The following is a 22,208-nucleotide window of genomic DNA, read 5'->3' as shown; positions in this document are numbered from 1 at the left end:
AAATCAAGTTGGGTTTATTAGATGCAACGCGTTTCGCTGCGCATGCGCAGCTTCATCAGGCATGGCAAGGTTGGGTTCACAGGAGGTATAAATACCTCCAAGTGTTAACCCTTTATGTTACATGAAATTATACATATCAAAAAGGTACAACAATCAGAATATATAAACACCACATGAAATACATATCACTATTCATATCATATGTTTAAACAACAATTAAAACATTATAAAATTAGTATCGTAAATAAAATGTCACAAATCTTTGTATATGTACATAGAAATAGTTTGTAAGGGGTTAATATCCTCCAGGTACACCAGCCGTAGACCTCGTCAATCAATTTCAGGAACCTGGATCTCAAGGCGAGGTTACGGAGTGTGAATGGTGAACTTAGAAAAAGGCAATAGAAAAACAATAAAAATAAAAAAATAAAAAATTTTGTTTTTTTATATATATATACAAATTTGTGGATTATAGAACTGGAATATACAAGTCTGTCAGGTCAGATTGACGGACTTGTATATTCCAGTTCTATAATCCACAAATTTGTATATATATTTAAAAAATAAAAATAAAAAAAAATTTTTTTAAACATTTTTATTGGTTTTCTATTGCCTTTTTCTAAGTTCACCATTCACACTCCGTAACCTCGCCTTGAGATCCAGGTTCCTGAAATTGATTGACGAGGTCTCTGGCTGGTGTACCTGGAGGATATTGACCCCTTACAAACTATTTCTATATACGTATACAATGATTTGTGACATTTTATTTACGATACTAATTTTATAATGTTTTAATTGTTGTTTAAACATATGATATGAATAGTGATATGTATTTATATGTTCTGATTGTTTATATATTCTGATTGTTATACCCTTTTGATATGTATAATTTCATGTAACATAAAGGGTTAACACTTGGAGGTATTTATACCTCCTGTGAACCCAACCTTGCCATGCCTGATGAAGCTGCGCATGCGCAGCGAAATGCGCTGCATCTAATAAACCCAACTTGATTTTATGCTGCACTCCTCCTGGTTCCTCTATCCAGCGCCGACATCTCCTACTACACGGTCAAATTGCTTATCTACTGCCTCTTAGGAGTGCTGCGGATGAGGACACAAGCATTTACAGGCGCTTCCCATTGTTGTGTGTGTGCACACAACCAACTCTGGTAAGCGGCGTGGGATAGATCGTTTCCCTTCCCTATGGGCCTGACCTGCTGATCCCGCACATGGAGCGCCTTCTGCTTTCCTTTTAGATTATAATGCAGAAGGACTGCAGTAAATTTGAGGCCCCTTACTGTTGCCCAGTAAGCAATATTCATTGGCAAAATGTATTCTGAGAATTGGTAACTTACTGAGATTGATGGAATTTCCTATCCTCTGCATGGTTAACATGTCAATAATATTATAACAGATATAAAATGTAACATAATATAACTTTATTACATCTAATATAAAGCATATTTCAGACCCACCACCACCAACTAAGGATCCTTCTGTTCAGTCTGTGTGAAGCAGTGTTCTTATAATCATTTTCTTATAGTATTTGTAGGTTCTAACCTTCCTATCATCACTGTAATATAAATCAGATCTCCATATACACAGAAGCAGATCTGTACAAAAAGAGCTGTAGTGTAAGGTAGTACACAGGGGAACAACCTAAGACTTCCAGCTCCATAAAATTCCAATAACCCACCCCCACCCCTATCTAAGATGCATATGTGTGTCGGGCTTCTGGGCCCTGAACATTCACTAGTATAGCAACAAGGCCACATCTTTCTCCAATACACGTAGGAGGCACGTCCTTTACAAATTGTGGTGTTTTTTTTTTTTTTTTTTTTAACAACAATTAAGTTGGTTTTAAAACATCTGCTGACTACATAATCCCATGCAGTGTAGTACGCTCAGCATTTTTACACCGCTTTGGCTCCTAAATACTGCTTTATATGGCAAAACCCCAGCATCGCCGTTATAATCAATAGAAAATGAGACTCCATGAAAATGCAATATGTGTCCAATTAGTTATAATTGGAGCAAATGGTGATGTAGATAAACTGTTGAAGTAAGATGTATTCATGTTGCTCAATGAGTGTGTATTTCAATACTGGCACAAGCATAACATCAAACTTTGCTTCTCCGATCATGAATGATGATGCTCTTCATGCACATATGTTAAGACAGCCATTCTCATTACTCGGCCCAAAATTAAACAGTTTTTGCAAATTGCCTTCCTTATTACTCTCCTCATCCAGAGAATTTCACCAGTAGCATTATGACAAATTCCAGCTGATAAAATGAATAAGATGGCTTTGTTTCAAATTATATGGGCAACTTTAGATTAAAGATTCAAGCATCATCTCAATGGCGCCACCAACACTAATTCGGAGAAAAGTGTTGCTTGGAAACAATGCCTCTAGTTTGGCAGTACTGTTTATTAAATTAGTAAATTGCTGTATAAATAATTCTGTAAACAGTTGCCATTAACAGAATAACTCTGGAGTCAGGGGTAATCTGACAACATTACACCTTTTTCACTAGAACGAATGGGAAAATGTTCCTAATAAGGATAGCTATGGAGTGTTAAAGATGCCATACCATCAGTATGTTTCACTATTGCATTCATGTTTCTGTACAATAAATGGGCTCTCCTTTAGATAGAGAATAAAATTACACTTTAAAAAACGGATGCAAAATAGATGAAAATATGTAATATAATCAAATATGCATGCATCAGTATTTTAATCCTCTCTGTAGACCCCAATGGGTGTTTTTAAAATACATGTGTATTTTATACACTCATGTGAATATTTCCATAGATTAATAGATTAACTTTAGTAATATTAATACTTTGTATAATGGTCTGCAAGAGATGAATGTAATCGGGGTTTCAAGATTAATAGATTAACTTTAGTAATATTAATACTTTGTATAATGGTCTGCAAGAGATGAATGTAATCGGGGTTTCAAGATTAATAGATTAACATTAGTAATATAAATACTTTGTATAATGGTCTGCAAGAGATGAATGTAGCTTTTTGTGGCAGTTTTTCCTTTTCTTGAACCAAAGCCAGAAATAGATCCAGAAATAGAGAAAGCAGCCCTTTCTTTATATTTGTAATTTTTCTTAAATCCACTTCTGGCTTTGCCTAAAAAAATGAGCACTTTCAAAGAGGGGCACGTTCTTCATAAATAGAAAACTTCAACGATCGTTCCTCCTGATGTAACATGCATATGCTCCCAGTGGTGTAAGAGCCGGAGCATCCACTTCTTACAATTCTTCAGAAATAGCAATATAGACAAGTTTCAAAGTGTGGTACGGGCTGGTTTGAGGTTGCACAAAAATTTGCAACAATATAAAAACATTTTTTTACGGTTGATAAATCCTTAACCATCCTTGCAAAAAGCTAACCATGTCCCACTACATTTAAATACGGTAGTTGTCTTAAATTAGTCTAAATGCATTGGGCAACAAGTTGTGAAAACCCGTGATAAATCCCACCCCCCCTACCATGTTTTAAACATATTTTTCAGCTGTAAATGGCTGAATGAATGGACCATAAGCAAGAAAAATTTAACTGCTGAAATAACTTTGTGGGAATAAAGCCCCGTGCAAAAAATACAGCTAAAAATAAAGAGGAAAATAGAGACCAAAAACACAAGAGTATTACGGATGCATGGTTTGTGTCTATTTCAGTCACTGGAGAGGGTCTTGGCGGGTGCTCCTCACCCTGCAAATGCTGAGTGACACATCTCTTCCTATACACAGATAGGGAGAGACACGTCACTCAGCACTTGTAGGGCATAAAGCAGCCACCAGGACTGCCCCAATAACAAGTTACCCGGGACCTTGTTGCTTTTTTAAATTTTATTATCCTCCCAGTTCATTGCCCCCATCATGATAAACCACCCTCTGCCTTTATTTTTATAATTTTTTTGTTTTCTACCTTGATATTGCTCTGTATTTTCTGCTTAGTCTCAGTCGGATTCACAGACTGGGAAGGGGTGTTACCTGTTCATTTTTTGTGCGGATTCTGTGCAGAATGCATAGCCATCTATGAGATGCCGGCACCCACTGTTTGCACAATGTCCACACAGAGATTCTCCGTATGGACATTCTGTTGTGTGAACATAGCCTTAGGGTATGTTAACACGACGGAATGTCCATGCAGAACTACACCGGAATATTCCGTACGGACATTCCACTGCAGCAGAGTCCCATTGATTACAATGGAATTCTGCTGCGCTGTTTACATAAAGGAATTTCCGCAGTGTCTGCAAAAAAAGAATAGACTTGTATTCTTTTAATGGATTTTGCTTGGAAATGCATTTCCATCTATGAGACTGCGCTTTTTTGAGTGGTCCTAGTGCCTGCTGGATTGATCAAATGTGCGGAATGTCCAGACATGCTTTCCATGAGAACATTCTGCACACTTTACGCTGTGTGAACATAGCCTTAGTATGGAGACACATATAATCTGTGTAAAGAGATATTGTGGAACAAAAGTACATTTGAAATCCAAAACATCATGCCATGTTTTAATTTTTTTTTCTTTAATTCAGATTTCCATGAAATCTTCCATGATTGGAAAACTTTCTGTATGCTTTCACTTCAAATTAGAAGCATATTAAACCATACTAAAGAGTGTATACACCTTTATTCCATACAATAGAGCCTTACAGAGTCCCCATCATTAAAAATGACATGCCACATAGACAAGGTAAAAGTTTTGATTGGTCAGGGTCCCAGTGCTGATATCCCTACTGATCATTAGAATGTGTGTAAAGAATTGTGCAATAATGCAATTCACTTCCCGACTTGCTGCATTCCCTTTCCAATAACACTAGATGGGCTCGTTTTTAAACCTTTAGAGCCCATCTAGTGCAATTGCGCAGAGATCACTGCGAGCCGGGAGTAAAGCATGCTTATGCCTTTTCGGTCTAATAACAACACAAAGACCCCGTCTAATCAAAATGTACCATGTCAGAACCATATGCAATATGATTGGTTCACGCCCTGTTCCAGCCTTATACTCAGCATTTCCTGAACATATGAAGCCTTAGGCTAAGTTTCCACTTTGTTTTTTTCTGGCATTTTTGTTTTTAAACTGCCACTGCAGTTTTTGAGCCAAACTTAGAAGTGGATCCATAAGGGAGAAGTATAAGTCCTTCCTATATATCTCTTATTCCTTTTGAATACATTTCTGGCTTTGGCTCAAAAATTGCAGTAGCAGATATCCAAAAACTGTCAGAAAAGTGGAAACTTAGCCTTACACTGTGTTTTTTATATTGCAGTGTACAAAGTAATAGCCAGTTATACTTCTTACTATATAGTGCAGAGGAAGTCTGGACATAGTAATACTATACATCTTGTGCAGACATACACTGATCTTCTATTATTGATGTGGAAACCTCTTTATCTATTGTAATAGGATCTGAGATGTCTAGAGGTTACTTCTAATCCATAATATAACTAGTACAGATTTTCTGATTAGTTTAGATATATTCAGCGGTGCACAAAATTTATTCAAAAAAAATTATTGTAAAATGTGCAGCATTCAATGTAAGGAATGGACGTCAATGAATCAGAGCTATGGTCAGAGCATAGGAGCTGTTTACCTCCGTCTATGTGAACATATAGATTGGTTGTGCAGTAGGGAATGTATTTGATTTAACAGTTTCCATTCTCATCTAAAGGAAAGCTGCCAGGCTGTGTGCATAGACATCTCCCAAATGTGTTGACACAGTCAGAATGAAGGTCACAGTCAGGACAAGCTGCACATTGTTAGTTTGGATGTAATGGAACATGCACCCAGCCCGCGCCACTCTGCTATCTTATTGGGTTTGTATACAGCGACAGGCAAACAGCTACTCTCTGCATGCATGCAGCAAAGTGACAGAAGCACACGTCCCTGTCTCCCCTGTGCGGTCTCCAAGAATACAGCACTGTAATAATGTTGGTTACAAGGCATGACTGCGACGCTTTTAATCGTGTTATATACAACAAAGAAAATTGCTGTATACATTTGTTAGATGTGATTTTGTTATATGTAAATTGTTAACCATTTAGATGTAATATTACAGAACTGTCAGCTATTATTACAATGTTGCACGTTTATTTCCAAAGCCTGAGAAAAAGCTGATGTTGCTAAAAATTTATCGATGAACTGCCCAGGGCTTGGTTCACATGTTGTGTAATTTAGCACTTTTTGCCTTCATCTCCAAAATTGTGGCGAATGCATTGCAGTTTTAATATGATTTTTGAAAATTTCGGGGAAAAAAACCTGCACAAAGCGTGAACGCCTCCTCTGGCTAGGACTACAGGAAACTTTTTGTAGTGATGGGGATTGACTTAACTATCGAGTAGACCACAGCTTTGTTACTCATTTGGACTGCAGCTGTCGCTCAATAGTTAAAATCAGTGGGTGGAACTACAGAAAGTCTCCGTGTAGCCCAGAAGTCCTCTACAGATCGGTTTGTTTAATGGTGTAGCGGCAGCAGATAACTATCAGTTGAAAGCTTTATTTACCAGACAAGCAACACAATCATTATCACGCTGACTTATATACCAGCAGCTTGGAGCTTTTACATGGGCCTTAAAAGTGACATTTTTATTCTTATTGTTATAAGAAATGTCTGCTTGCCCCTATAAGCATTTACTAGCCCTCCTTGCCCCCTGGACCTCTAGAGAATATAGAGTGAGGCTATCAGCAGACTACCCACAGACAATGGAGTCCACTGCACCCTGGCTGCTGGTTATCTACTTGTCGATTGCACTGCAATGCTGAGATTTTCCCTCCTGCAATCAGACGTGCACATATCCCAGGCTGACTCAGCACCATTGTCATTTTTTTATTGGATGATCTGCAAATAACACTTTCAATTTATTCTAAAATGGAGCAATTCATTAACACCCCCCCCCCCCAACCCCAACATCTTCTGTCACCGCAGCCAAACGACAGGAAGAATTAGATGCTTGATTCCTTCACACCAATCACTTTAAGTAATGTCCAAAATGTCATTTATTCTAATCTGCAGCATAAAGTGTAACCTCACTTCTGTAATTTGGGATGGGTGATGCATGAGTCTGATCTCCTGAGTAGCTGCACTGTACTTGTTGTCATTGCATAGTATGTTCCTACGTTCTATTATGTAATAAATGTTTTACACTGATCAAAATGATGATGATACTTGCCAGCACCTTAAAGGGGTCTTACACTTTCTGCTTCTGGAACCTGGAAGAGATACCACTCTCTAATAATGGTTCTGTCCCTATTATACTTCTCTGCAGCAATTACTGGGCTTTCTGGGGGGGGGGGGGGGGGGGGGCTGTAGAAGAGAACATCCTCCACTATGCATTTTGGTAAATGTTATAGAATCTGTATTCACACTGGGGTTCCTAGTGCTCTAAACTGTGGAGCCTCTCTGTAAGGTGCTCTACGGTGTTCTGTACAGTGTTATCTTATGGGTTAATTCTCAAGCAATGCTTCTGGGAATAGCATAGTAATGTGACATCCAATGGAGCATGCCCCAATTTAGTTTTTCTTAAGTTCATATGTAATGCAGTCAAAAAAATAAACCTCAATATAAAGTCCGAGGCATATAGATTTACACTAAGAATCCACAGTTTATGAGTAGTGTATTATGATTACCAACTCTCTCATATGCATGAGCTCCAAAAGGGCATATGGACATCTTAACCCCTTAATGTGGTATTTTTTGGGGAACTTGGAGGAATATATATATATGCATTGGAATGTCTTCAAAAGGTATTTTGATCTATACAGTGGCAAACCGTAGAGGTGCTGGACATTTCATTCACTAGTGACTAAGTTCGGTCCATTATGTAGACATATATTTTATACACATTTGAGTCATTCAAAAATAAAGTACATGTTCTGAGTACTTTCCATTCTAGTGTATTTGAGCCGCCCTTATATTATATAGACAGCTGTTCGTCTATATAACACCCATGTAATATTACATTTCCCCTGCCTTGGTGGCTGCAGGGGACATTCCTGGCTGGATGTAGCTTGGCCTTACAGTATTTTGGTGTATGAATGATATATGATGATTTGATATGGGTTAACACCTCTGGGTCCCAGTGCAAGATTATTTCTACTACTGGTGTGCTTGAATATGGTAGACAGACCCTTAAGCCCCTTGGACACCAAGGTGACTGCAACCTCTGCCCCCTTATAGATACACTCCTGTTGATAAGTCATAAATGTCTGATTGATGTGTGCCCAACCAGTGATCCCTAAAAAGGTAGTGTTCAGTCATATTCAATAATTTTCCTTCAGATAAGTTAGTACCAGAGCCTGACTGTGCCCAACCAGGCACCTCTGGCAGCAGCTTATCTTGATAAGAACAGCTGGATCAGGCAAATTGAAATCCTACATTCCTGACCATTCTGTTCCCTGACATCTGTGATCTTGGTAGATTTGAGAGGCCATCATACACATCAGATGGTTGACAGGTTCGGCCAAGGCGGACTATAAAACACAGGCACTTTTTAGCATACTTTTTTCTTGCTAAAAAGCATGTCTTACACTAAAGAAAATACAGTTTGGGAGGGGGAGGTTGCACTAGAAGACACAGAAACATACAGTAAAAATACCCACACATAAATTGCTGTTTTATTGAAACAATATCGATACAATTTACTTATGTGATCCATAGTTCAAGATTAAAGGTATCAAAAAGTTCCAAATACGTATTGCACTTGTACTATTGGTAGCTACCTGTCACACAGTTTAAAACATTTTAAATTAGATTTCATACATGTTGTTGCCATCACATGCACATATTCTTGCATGATGGATTTACTGCACATATTCTTGCATGATGGATTTACTGATATTGGGAAACACACGATTTCAGGGGGAAAAAAACACCAAGGAGCTGAAAAATGCCAAAAAAGAGTGAAAAAACACCAAAAGGATAAAAAAAATTAAAAAATTCCAAACTGAAAAGTGGACAAGTAATTTAACGATTTCCCATTGATTTACAGCTAACATCTGGCAGCAGCGTTTTCTGGCCAAAAAAACACCATGCGGTAGAATATCTTTTTTTTGGGGGGGGGGGGGGAAACGCCAAGAAAAGCGCAAAGTGGAAACTTAGCCTTTCAGTTTTTCAGATTCCGTGTTTTCAGATAAATGACTGAAGTATTGCAGCTATGCACAATCAAATGTTACGTCAAATCTGTGTATAGGCAGAAATTAAGAATACACATACTCTGCATACGAAATGAAAAAAAAAATAAGCAGACATAAATAAAACATTTCTATGTACGTAAAAATGTGTCCATGTATGAACAGACCATCTTAAAATAGTCCCAAGATAAATCCTAAATAGGTAGGATAAATGAGGGTCACCCGAATATAAATGTAACGATAGACAATTACAAAAAAATAAAACGGAGGGTCGGGGGAGCTGGTTATAGCATAGTTATGGAAAAAGAATGCATGAACATGAGCAAGATATGCTGTGTGCAGGAAATGCGCAATGCAGAGAACAAATATGTTGTAATAAATGCATAGTTTTGCATCATAATAAGCTTGTTAACCATGCAACCAAAGTTCATAGAGGTATCCAAAATACAGTGGCTAACAAACAAGAGAGGCTAGTTAGGTAAAACTAGAAGGGAGATATAAGGTAGAGTAGCCAAGTAGGTAGACAGTACAGAAGCTGGTAGGCAGAATAGTATGGGGAGAGATAACGTAGATGGGGAGAGCTGAGAAGCAGATAAACATACTGGACTGTGTAGAGGAGAATAGGGCAAGTGGCAAGTGTGTGTGGATGGATCATGATTGGACTGAAAAGCTGTGTACCTATGTCTCCTGTATTTTTCTGTATATGCGGATTGGATGTAGCGTATGATTGTGCATACCTGCAATACTTCTGTCACTTACTTGAAAATACTGCACATAAAAACTAATAAAAATACCAAACTATTTCACCAAATTTATTTTAGAGTGCCATGAATTATCTTGTCAATGAATATTGCATTGATGGATCCTTTCTCCTGGATAGATGTGCAGTACCATTGTTTGTTCTTCTTTTTATCATTCCATTATCATTTACAGCTTTGGCATAAAAAACTGCTTCAAAATATCTGAATGTGAGAACGCTCCCTTAGAGAACTGTTTTTTTGTGTGTGCATTTTGGTGCATTTGTTTAGGTTCAGCTTGTATGTGAAGACAGCTAAAGGCATAGGAAATGTGCAGCAGTATCTACAGGTGAAAAATTAGAATATCGTGCAAAGTTCATTTATTTCAGTAATGCAACTTAAAAGGTAAAATTAATATATGATAGAGACTCATTACATGCAACGCAAGATAGTTCAAGCCGTGATTTATCATAATTGTGATGATTATGGCTTACAGCTCATGAAAACCCAAAAGCCTATGATTTGGGGAGCCATGTCATCTGCTGGTGTTGATCCATTGTGCTTCATTAAAGGGGTTATCCAGGAAAAAACTTTTTTTTATATATATCAACTGGCTCCAGAAAGTTAAACAGATTTGTAAATTCACATAGGAGATAGTGCGGCACTGCGTGAGTGTGCTGGATTAGGAATAGCAGGTGGGAGTTGGTGTAGCTGTAATGCCTCAGGTGGTGCTCAGATAATACAAGCAAAGTTCATGGTATCCGTGAAGAGAAATGAAAATATCGGCACTCACCAATGTGGCTGCAGGGTCTTCTTTATTGAGACATACTCATATGCGGGGTACAGAAGAGAGGGGAGTGGGGGGGACAAGTGGTAAATGACTTCTATTAAAAAATCTTAATCCTTTCAGTACTTATGAGCTTCTGAAGTTAAGGTTGTTCTTTCCTGTCTAAATCCTCTCTGATGACACCTGTCTCGGGAAACGCCCAGTTTAGAAGAGGTTTACTATGGGGATTTGCTTCTAAAATGGGCGTTTCCCGAGACAGGTGTCATCAGAGAGGATTTAGACAGAAATTAACGACCTTAACTTCAGAAGCTCATAAGTACTGAAAGGATTAAGATTTTTTTAATAGAAGTAATTTACAAATCTGTTTAATTTTCTGGAGCCAGTTGATATATAAAAAAAGTTTTTTCCTTGAATACCCTTTTAAGTCCAGGGTCAACGCATCGGTCTACCACGAGATTTTGGAGCACTTCATGCTTCCTTTCCTTTTAAGTTGCATTAATGAAATACAATGGACTTTTGAACAATATTCAAATTTTTTGAGTTTCACCTGTAGTATTTGGAACAAGAATTGATTTTGTTTATTTATTTATTTATTTTAAATAAAACCAGACAGTGTAACATAAAACACTGTATAAATATGGTGACAGAGAGCTGCATCTCTACTACACCGCAGCAAAACTGTTGCTAAATATGTGCATTTTTTCCTTCATTTTCCCAGTTTTTTTACCACAAGTGCAGTCACTCCACACCAATAACCTTATATGTCTGCACTGAATTTTTTCGCAGTTCAGTAATGGTATGTTTCTCTGCTGCATCCTTACTGCCCCAGGTGAAAAAAGTCTTATACAATAAACAAAATGTAACTACATTCAATAAAAGCACACATCCTATGTCATAAAACAATTGGATTACACTTTCTGTATGAAAGTGTTCCTTAGGATGGTTTTACGAAGAGTGTTTTTGTAAAAAAAAAAACATCTCTGCGGTTTTTGTGCTTCTAGATTTGGCAAGAAACTGATTAAAAAACTGCCACAGTGTTTTCCCCAAAAATCTGTGTGTGAAATCCTCCTTATAGACGTATACAGTTTACCGTATTTTTCGCTGTATAAGACGCACTTTTTCTTCCCCAAAACTGTCTTATACGGCAAATACCGTGGTGGTCCCTGCGGCCATCAATGGCCGGGACCCGCGGCTAATACAGGACATCACCGATCGCGATGATGCCCTCTATTAACCCTTCAGACGCGGAGATCAAAGCTCACTGCCGCGTCTGAAGCGAAAGTGACACTAACCTGGCTGCTCAGTCGGGCTGTTCGGGACCGCGGCAGTGATATCGCAGCATCCCGAACAGCTTACAGGACACCGGGAGGAACCTTACCTGCCTCCTCGGTGTCTGCTCCATGCCGGGATCCCCTGCATGGCCGGCGCTCTCCTTCGACGTCATCACGTCGGCGCACACGCCGTCCCGCCATCCAATAGGAGCGGCGTGCGTAGCGACATGATGACGGCGACCGAGAGCGTGGATCCCGGGGAAGAAGACGTCTGGAGCGTCGGGGACACCACGGGGACGCGGCGACAGCGATGGAGCGACATCCAGGGCAGCGGTGACGAGCGGTGACGGGTCCGGAGTGGCGGGGACACGTGTGTATTACCTCCTATCCAGTGGTCTTCAACCTGCGGACCTCCAGATGTTGCAAAACTACAACTCCCAGCATGTAGTTTTGCAACATCTGGAGGTCTGCAGGTTGAAGATCACTGTTGGGTTCAGAATCTTTTTTTTCTAGATTTTGCACCTTTAAAATTGGGTGCGTCTTATATGCCGGTGCGTCCTATAGGGCGAAAAATACGGTATGTGCTCAGGCTGAATAATACAACCTAAATTATGCTTTTTCAATTCAATAAATATAAAGGCAAAATATTTTTAATGAAAATAATTTGGCAAAATACAATGCACCCATAATATGGATATTTAAAAAAGCTCATTTTAAACAGTGATAGTTAGACTTTGAAAATGCTGTACGTGAATGCAAATACAGGTGCTACATGTAATGTCATTATTGAGGATAGACCCATACTGCAGAAGAAGGCTTATGTTTATATGATCATAGAGACTATTGTATTCTGTTCTCATTTGACGACCACCAAAGAACCCTGTCTATTTGCTTCAATTCAGGTTCTCACTCCGCTCACAAGCAATATATCCAGCCTAGTCTAGCAGTGCCATGTTTCAGGCTCCAAAATAAATATATTTGTCACACAGTAAAAAGGTCAATGGGAATTTAATTTCACAAATATAGTCTAACCACGTCAGTCAAACCTAAGTGGAATTTCCTATAAAAATAAGAAAATTTATTTGGAATTTTATTGCCTTGTAAACTCAGTTATAGTAACCATATATTAATGTGTATAGTGCAAAGTAGTAAAGGTTATGGAGAGAAAAATACAACTGTAATATCTAAAAAAGACAATACCCCTGATACATTGTAAATATGTTAATAGTACAACAGAAGCAGTGAGATGATTCACATAGTATTTGTTCATTATTTTTAGCCAAAACCAGAAACAGAAGAAACACAGAGAATAATTGTATTGAAAAGATTTTCACCTTTTCTGTGTTTTGGCAAAAAATACTGAACCAAAATACTGACCAAAATAGTGTGAGCTCGGCCTAAGAGTTATAACCACAGTATAAATATAAAGCCAATGTCATTACATTAAATGCTTGCTGTAAAGACTGCACATTAAAACCCATGTAAGTATTTGGAGTCAAGTTACAGCAATGCTCCGGTGTACGGCATGCATAAAATCAGCACAATGGTGCTTAAAATTTCTTTTGGATTATTGCACATTTAGCACCAGAGGTTAAAAAAATTTGAAATCCTCCATTAGCTTCACAGTGACTTTAAAAGACTTGCCTTTTTGTGAACTTCTTTAATTTTAACAATGGAAATACAACCATCTAATGTTCAATACAATGAAAGTAAATCCACCTGTAAAACTTGTACATAGTTGTTTTCTATTTAAAAATTTCCATAAATTAACAGTAGTTGGGAGTAGCAGTACTAGTACCATGATGCAGATGCAAAATCCTAGAATGTAGAATATTTTTTCATTGGACCAACAACACCATAAAAAAATGACTACTGCACACCAGTTGGACACCGTTTTAACCAAACAGGGATTGACCACGCCCCCTCTTGCAGTCCAACCACGCCCCCTCAAGTCTATGGAAGGGGGCGTGGTGGCTGTCACGCCCCCTCCCATAGACTTGTATTGTGGGGGCATGGCCTGACTGCACAAGGGGGCAGTTCCAAACGCAGCTGAAAGGCTGGCCAGTGGTGTATTCCTTTAAAGTCAAGATACTGAGAGGAAATTTCAAAAACACTTAGTAAAGAAAGAAATTTTAAGCCAAAAATGATATTGTTTTATGATTCCAAGAACAGAGAATTTGATGTGGATTTTAGCTTCTTAGCTCATTATTAAACTTCCTATAACCTGTGCTGGATTGTCTTCTCTCTCCCATATCTCATCATGTCCTCTCCCCCTTTCCCAACCTTATCTATATTGTCTATAGCCGACATTTATCATTGTCTTTAGACAGTTTTTTGTGTCTAGAAAACAAATTTACACATTTCTGCAGATCGTCAGTTGCAATCCACTGATTTTGGCAATACACATGATATGGAAGGGTTTTATGAACTGCACCTTTTTGTGAAAAGGCGCAAAAAAAGGCACAAAGCCACTGAAAAGTCTCTAAAACTACACCAGCCCAGACTTAGCTTAGCTTTTTGGTGTATGTGAAGAGAGAAATTTCAGAAAATGTGACCTGCACAAAATTCATCAAATGCTCTACGACCATTTAGTAAATGTGGCGCTCCTACACATTACCAGCACACACAAAAAGGTGTAGAAAAATGCTTCACTTACACTTACGATGATAAATGCTTCACTTACACCTACAATGATAAATGCTGGCCTATGTTCCTATAGCTGATCAATTTATGGTCAAACTTAGTGTCAATTCTCCACATCTGTTGTTTTAACCCCTGCATATGCTTGTCGCTACAAAATACAGTTAACTGGTGTAAGTTATTAATAATAATAATAAAAATAAAAACAAGATTACATATCAACCATATGTATTTCCCATTTAGATATTTACTAAACCACATACATTCCTGTATTCTAAGCTTTTAGGCTTATTAGAAAGAAAAATAACTTTCAAAAAATTCCTTTAAAAAAAAAAAAAAAGAATTCCTAATATAAAAACTATAAAATCAGAGCTAAGGCGTACACACCTTTTTATTTTATAGTGTAACACTATTTAAATCCATCACATGTGGAAATACAGAGCAATTAGTTGCCTAATTGTGCCATAATATATAATTTACTGTTTAAACCCATGTTCACATCATGTTTGATAATTCTAAAACAATTATAAAAAGTATACAGATGCATCCTGTACAGCACTCTCAGGCTCATATAGATATGACAAACGTACAAAAGAGTGTCCTTAATATGAAGAGCACCTGAGAAATGTAGGCTGCTATGCTTTAAAAAAAAAACAAAAAAAAAACACAAAAGAGCTTATGGAAATGTATGTATTCCTCTTGAAAGTACTATATACAGTTGCTTTTCACGTTCTTCTTTATCAGGCAGATACCTATAGCCCAATACTGTCCGAAACTCTCCTAATTGAAATGGACCCTACTGCTACACCCCATTGTTCCTTCACTCACACAGTAACAATGGCTTAGTAATTCAACTATCTCTTCTGTTTTATTCATTATAGATTTGTATGATCAGATGTTTCTAGTTTACACTGCATCTGCATTTATCATGTGTATTGCTTTATGTTTGTTATAAATGCATGCCTGTAAATATTTTACAACATTAAGCACCATAGAATATGATATATGAGGAGATATATATATATATATATATATATATATATATATATATATCAGGGGGAAATGTACAGGGGGTGTAAATGTGTCTATGCCATTTACATCAGCCCCAATATTAGGAATTTGCCCATTTCCACTATCCGCTAGTGAATATCGGCACACAGTGTTATAAACTAACATTTTAAAATGCAGCTACAAGTGCCCGCAGTTTGATGATCATCAAATTGTTTCCTTGCATTTTCTGTAGCATATTTAAAAATGTTTTTCTTTTTGCAGAAAAAACTTGATACCATCAGCATGCACATATTGATAGAAATGACAATTACCTATATGTAGACATTCTTATATTTTGCTACAGATGCCCATAGACATCTGGCTGTAGCATTTTAGCCTCCACAAATCCAGAAAATAAACCTCTTAAAAAAAGTGATGAAAAGTTCACTTTTCATGCCTAACAGTATTCTCAGGTGTCTTACATATAGCCATATTATAGCTCTGCATTGGGCCATCTAAAATAGAGGTTCATGTAACCTTACTGTTCAAATCTGATAGAAAAGAACTGAATGAGCATAGTACAGCAGCTTATGCAGTTTGTATAGCTCTATAATACCCCAATGTATAGCCTTGTACCATGTGCATAGGGCCTTAAAGTGTACCTGTCATCAACAAAAACATTTTATATAATGTAGATAATACCATTATATGTATATTTGTAATATACATTGGTTAAAATATGTGTATATTTTTGTCCCTACACTTGTTGTTTGTGTGTCTCATGAAGTGTGGGTGGACAAGCGGGGCTCTGTGCACTGAAGACAAGCAGGGCTCTGTGCACTGAGGACAAGCAGGGCTCTGTGCACTGAGGACAAGCAGGGCTCTGTGCACTGAGGACAAGCAGGGCTTTGTACACTGAGGACAAGCAGGGCTCTGTACACTGAGGACAAGCAGGGTTCTGTGCACTGAGGACAAGCAGGGTTCTGTGCACTGAGGACAAGCAAGGCTCTGTACACTGAGGACAAGCAGGGCTCTGTACACTGAGGACAAGCAGGGCCCTGTACACTGAGGACAAGCAAGGCTCTGTACACTGAGGACAAGCAGGGCCCTGTACAGTGAGGACAAGCAGGGCTCTGTACAGTGAGGACAAGCAGGGCCCTGTACACTGAGGACAATCAGGGCTCTGTACACTGAGGACAAGCAGGGTTCTGTGCACTGAGGACAAGCAAGGCTCTGTACACTGAGGACAAGCAGGGCTCTGTACACTGAGGACAAGCAGGGCCCTGTACACTGAGGACAAGCAAGGCTCTGTACACTGAGGACAAGCAGGGCCCTGTACAGTGAGGACAAGCAGGGCTCTGTACAGTGAGGACAAGCAGGGCCCTGTACACTGAGGACAATCAGGGCTCTGTACACTGAGGACAGGCAGGGCTCTGTACACTGAGGACAAGCAAGGCTCTGTGCACTGAGGCTCTATGACACATCCCTGGCTCACACAGCAGGATGATTGACAAGCCAGGAGCCTTCACAAAGCCCTGCTTCTCCTGCCCTCACTTCCTGTATTTGGACTCCTCATAGACACACACAGGCAATAGCTGCAGGGACAGCATTTTTGCACCCAAAAATACAAATTTTTTATTCAATGTATATTACAAATATACATATAATGGTATTATCTACATTATATCAAAAGTGTTTGTTGGCGACAGGTACACTTTAAAGCGGTGCTCCGGTGGAAAACATTTGTTTTTTGAAATCACCTGGTGCTAGAAAGTTAACCTGATTTGTAAATTACTTCTATTTAAAAATCTTGATCCTTCCAGTACTTGTCAGCTGCTGTATACTACAGAGGAAGTTGTGTAGTTCTTTTCTGTCTGAATGCAAATGGAGAAAATAGACATGGTCGCACATCCACAACATGCACAATGATCTAATGCTTCTCAGCAACATTTATTAAACTAACAGGTCGTTGGTGTACTTTATGATCATGAAATGCAAGCCCACTAGCCACGACAAGGCCACCTTTAAGTAGTGGGTCCCTAACGTCCCTAGCATAAAATGGTGTAGCAATGGGCAGGGACCACCATCACCACAACACCAGTGCCCACAGGGGGAATGACCCACTGGCCACTCAAACCAGTCCTAGGGCCGTGCCTCTCCATAGACACGGTGCCGCAGCAGCGATGGTTTTCCCACATCTTACAGATGATCGCAAGGGATCCCAGAAAGTGTAAATTTTATGATCAGATTATTGTCAAGGAGCACTTCTGTAAAGTATGGATTGTCCAATGGTAAAAATATTATTTATGTATATGTTATTACTTTGGTTTCCACCCACTTGCAGCTTTAGACTATACTTTCCCACATGATAGAAAACCAAGAACAGAAATAGCAATCTATTAGTGTTTACATAATATTTGTCAAAAGGACAGTATTTTCTTATTTCAGAGTAACTGTAACGTTGCGTTCATACTGAGCAATACACACTGAATCTCTGCTCGCGGAATTCAGCGAGCGGAGATTCAGCCTGGCCGCCAGCGGTGGCTAGGCAGTGCTCGTGTAATTCCGCCCCCTAGAATGAACATGTTCTTTCTTTGGGCGGAACTATTTCAGTGGCGGAATTGTCCACCGCTGAAATTGCTCAGTGATGTTAAAGTTCCCTGTGCGTAATTTCGATCGTGGAATTCTGTGGGAATGATGTAGTGTGATCGTACCCATGAGTAACTGTCAGCTCCTCTGTGTCTTTTAGAAATACATTATCTGTAAATTAACAATTGTGGAGAGTCTTATAACCCTGCATTGTGGTGTTATTTCTCCAAGAAAATGTCCAGAGCAGGAGAGGTTTGCAATGGGGATTTGCTCCTACTCTGGACAGTCCCTGACTTGGACAGAGGTGTCAGCAGAGAGGTCATTCTGTGGTCATATAGAAAAGAACAACTTAACTAACAGCGTCATGCATTGTAGGAGCACACACCAAACTGGTAAATCTAGTTGTCAATGTATTCATAAACTTCTATGACGAATAACAGGGGAACAGCCCAAAGTAGAGTTCTAAGAAAAGATGCTCTAGAATTGTTATAAAATGGGAAATACAAACAGACGGGTCAGGAGAGAGGACAGAACCTTGTTCACATTTCAGTTGTAAATGAATTGATAGTCAATTAATAATATTTTCTTCAATGCCCCAAAGCCACAACAAAGATGCACTGAGAATATGCAAACATTTTTGCAGCTGCTTTTTTATCTTTTACAGAGGTCTTTCTAAATCCTCCTTCATTTATTTATTGTCATTTTCAGAAGCTGTTGAAATGGCAAGAAATTCTTGTACAGCTCAGTGACAAGGATCGGTAAGGGTGGTAATAAGTGCCAGGGTGTAGTTAGTAAAGCAGTTAGTTACTTAGTTAAGTTCTTTTCTAGCATGAAATTCTTTCAAATCTTATCTACAATTGCCTTTTTATTATGCTTTAAAAAGGTGTATTCTTTATTAACCTCTTTAGGCTGAAGGATGTAACTGTATGTCGATTTTTATAGCACATTTCTGCTTATGGATAGTAGTGTTGCTCGCGAATATTCGCAATTCGAATTTCGCGAATATAGCGCTATATATTCGTAATTACGAATATTCTTTTTTTTTTTTTTTTTTTTTTTTTTTCTTCACAGTACACATCACAGTGATCATCCCTCTCTGCTTCCAGCTTGTGTGGTGTAAAGAAGGCTGTAATACTACTGTGTGAGACTGCCGTGCGAAAATTCGCATATGCGTAAATTAGTACATGCTAATTTACGCATATGCGAATTTTCGCGTATGCTAATTTTGTATATGTAAATTTTCACATATGTTAATTTTCGCATACGCGTATTTTCGCATATGCGAAAATAAAACGAGGAGATAACGAATATGCGAATATTCGCGAATATATGACGAATATTCGTCCATATATTCGTGAATATTCGCGAATTCGAATATGGCCTATGCCGCTCAACACTAATGGATAGTTCATAGTTCATAGTAACATAGTTCATAAGGTTGAAAAAAGACCAGAGTCCATCGAATTCAACCTATATCCCTAATGAGTCCCTACTGAGTTGATCCAGAGGAAGGCAAAAAAAACTCATACTAGAGGTAAAAATTCCTTCCCGACTCCAAATCTGGCATCAGAATAGATCCCTGGATCAACTTTCTGTCCCTATACAAAGACTACACCTTTTTTTTTTTCCATTCCCATCATATGTACTAATGTATTGACATGATAGTAGTAGTCAAATGGCTCCTCCAGAAAGTTACGTTTTCTTCAAAAGGTGTAATAAGCTGGTCCGATCACGCACCGGTAACGACTACAATCATAAAAGACTTTAATGCTCCCTCGACTTCACTTTGGAGGATTAACAACTCCCTTCTTTCAGACCTTGCTACGCAGGTCACTATTGAAAAAGAATTGGTTGATTTTTTCCAATTTAATGTCTCCAGCGATATCAACGTCTTTGCTAACTGGAGTGCCCATAAGGCAGTACTTAGAGGTGTATGTATTAAATTACAATATTTATCGGGGTATACCACGCACCGGCCTATAACACGCACCCTCATTTTACCAAGGATATTTGGGTAAAAAAAGTTTTTTACCCAAATAGCCTTGGTAAAATGAGGGTGCGTGTGTGCATGCGTATACCCGATACACCCCCAGGAAAGGCAGGGGGAGAGGGGCCACACACCGGAGGCTGAAAGCAGCCCGACCCGACCCCGGCAACAGGTAATTATACAACCGGGGATGGGGGAGGCAACGGGGCAGCGGCGCCGACAATGGGTGCCGCTGCTCCTTCTCTCCCCCTGTCTGTCGGCGCCGCTGCCCCATTGCCGGCGCTGCTTCTCTCCCCCTGGCTGTCGGCGCCGATAGTCAGGGGGAGAGAACGGGCAGCGGCACCGATAGCCAGGGGGAGAGAAGGGCCGGCAGCAGGGCTCTAGACCCCAGGACAGGCAGGGGCAGAGAAGTCGGCAGCACTGGCGGTCTCTGCACCTGCAAAGCCGCTGCATTTCATTGATTTAAAGCGCCCGCTTTAAATCATTGAACTGCAGCGGCTTATCGGCGTATAACACGCAGGTAGACTTTAGGCTAAAAATCTTAGCATAAAAAGTGTGTGTTATACGCCGATAAATACGATAGCTTCAACTCGGAAAAAAAAAATTAGGCTCTCCAAAACCACTGACCTCCTAAACAAAATCAAAAAACTCGAGAATACACATAAATCTACCAGGGACCCCAAAATATTGAAAGACCTAGCTGCCCTCCGATTTCAACTATATCAAATTCTCCATTATAAATTCGATTTTTACCTTAAACAGATAAACACTAAATTTTACTGGCAGGGAAACAAAGCTGGCAAACTTTTAGCTTATTGATTCAAATCCAAACTTGCTAAATCCAAACTTCCCTTTATCTACAACAAACAAGGAGAAAAGGTTATTAACCCACAATTAATTGCTAATGTCCTTGCTGACTATTACAAGGACTTATATAATTTGAAATCAGATCCAACCACGCCTCAACCCCAGTCGCCTTCTATTCAATCCTTCCTGGCCAAGCTTCATCTACCTACTATTGATGCAGATACTCTACATTTTTTGTCGTATAGGCCTCTTCGCTGACAACGTTATTATAATATGCAGAGACCCATTGGTTTCTCTAACTCATATACGACAAGACCTGCACATGTTCCTATGTTTCCTATTATAAAATGAATTGCAATAAATCCCATGTACTTAATTTAGGCTTATCTACTAATACTGTCCAAACTTTAAAATCCCCTTTCCCGTTCCCCTTGGCAGATGGGTCCATATCTTATTTAGGGATAAAATTAACCTACCCCAGTGCAAACTTATTTAAGGCCAATTATTCTTCCCTTCTAAATGACATGAAACATACTTCCTCCAATATCCCAGCCTTGGGAATCTCATGGTTGGGGAAGGTAACTGCAATAAAATGATGGTCTTGCCTAAGATATTATACACCTTTCGCAACATTCCAATATACTTACCCTTTTCTTACCTCCAAAAATTGCAATCAATTATTATGAAATATATATGGTGTAAAAGAAAACCGAGAATTAAAGCGACATCCTTATTCCCACCATTGAAAAAGGGAGGTATTGGGTTTCCCTCAATAGTTCAATATTACCGGGCTGTATTGCTAGATCAACTCAAATCATTGTGGATACAAGACGAGACCAAACTATGGGTGTCGATAGAGGCTTCTATCTTGGACAATGTTCCGGTTAAAAATATTTTGTTGGCGGCCTATATTCTTAATACTAGTATCTCCAGTACCCACCCGACTATAAGAGCGATGTTCCACCTGTGTCGCTTCTCTATCTGCCCCAGTAACCTCTGCCAAATTAATCTTCCTTCTTTACCCATTTCTATATTGGAGGCCTCCATTCCTGACCTCCGTATCTCTCATTGGTCCGACAGCGGTATTTCTCTGTTGTCTGACTTTTGGGTTGGCAAGTCGTGTAACTTTCAAAGAACTGCGTTCTAAGTTTTCTATAAGTAACAAAGACTTTCACAAATGCCTTCAGATCAGCCATGCCCTAAACTCTTTAAAATCTCAACACATCAGTAATAGTTCTGAGATAAT

At 39.0% G+C, this 22,208-nt stretch overlaps 1 long non-coding RNA gene across 1 annotated transcript in view; it reads right to left on the bottom strand.

Annotated features, from left to right (window-relative positions):
- Window positions 1-22,208, bottom strand: part of LOC130296713 (uncharacterized) — a 31,834-nt gene that overhangs the window by 4,876 nt on the left and 4,750 nt on the right. The gene's annotated exons all lie outside the window — the stretch shown is intronic.

Source organism: Hyla sarda, chromosome 12 (assembly GCF_029499605.1).
Source record: "Hyla sarda isolate aHylSar1 chromosome 12, aHylSar1.hap1, whole genome shotgun sequence".
NCBI classification, from domain to species: domain Eukaryota; kingdom Metazoa; phylum Chordata; class Amphibia; order Anura; family Hylidae; genus Hyla; species Hyla sarda.
This window is presented reverse-complemented; position numbering and strand designations above follow the sequence as displayed.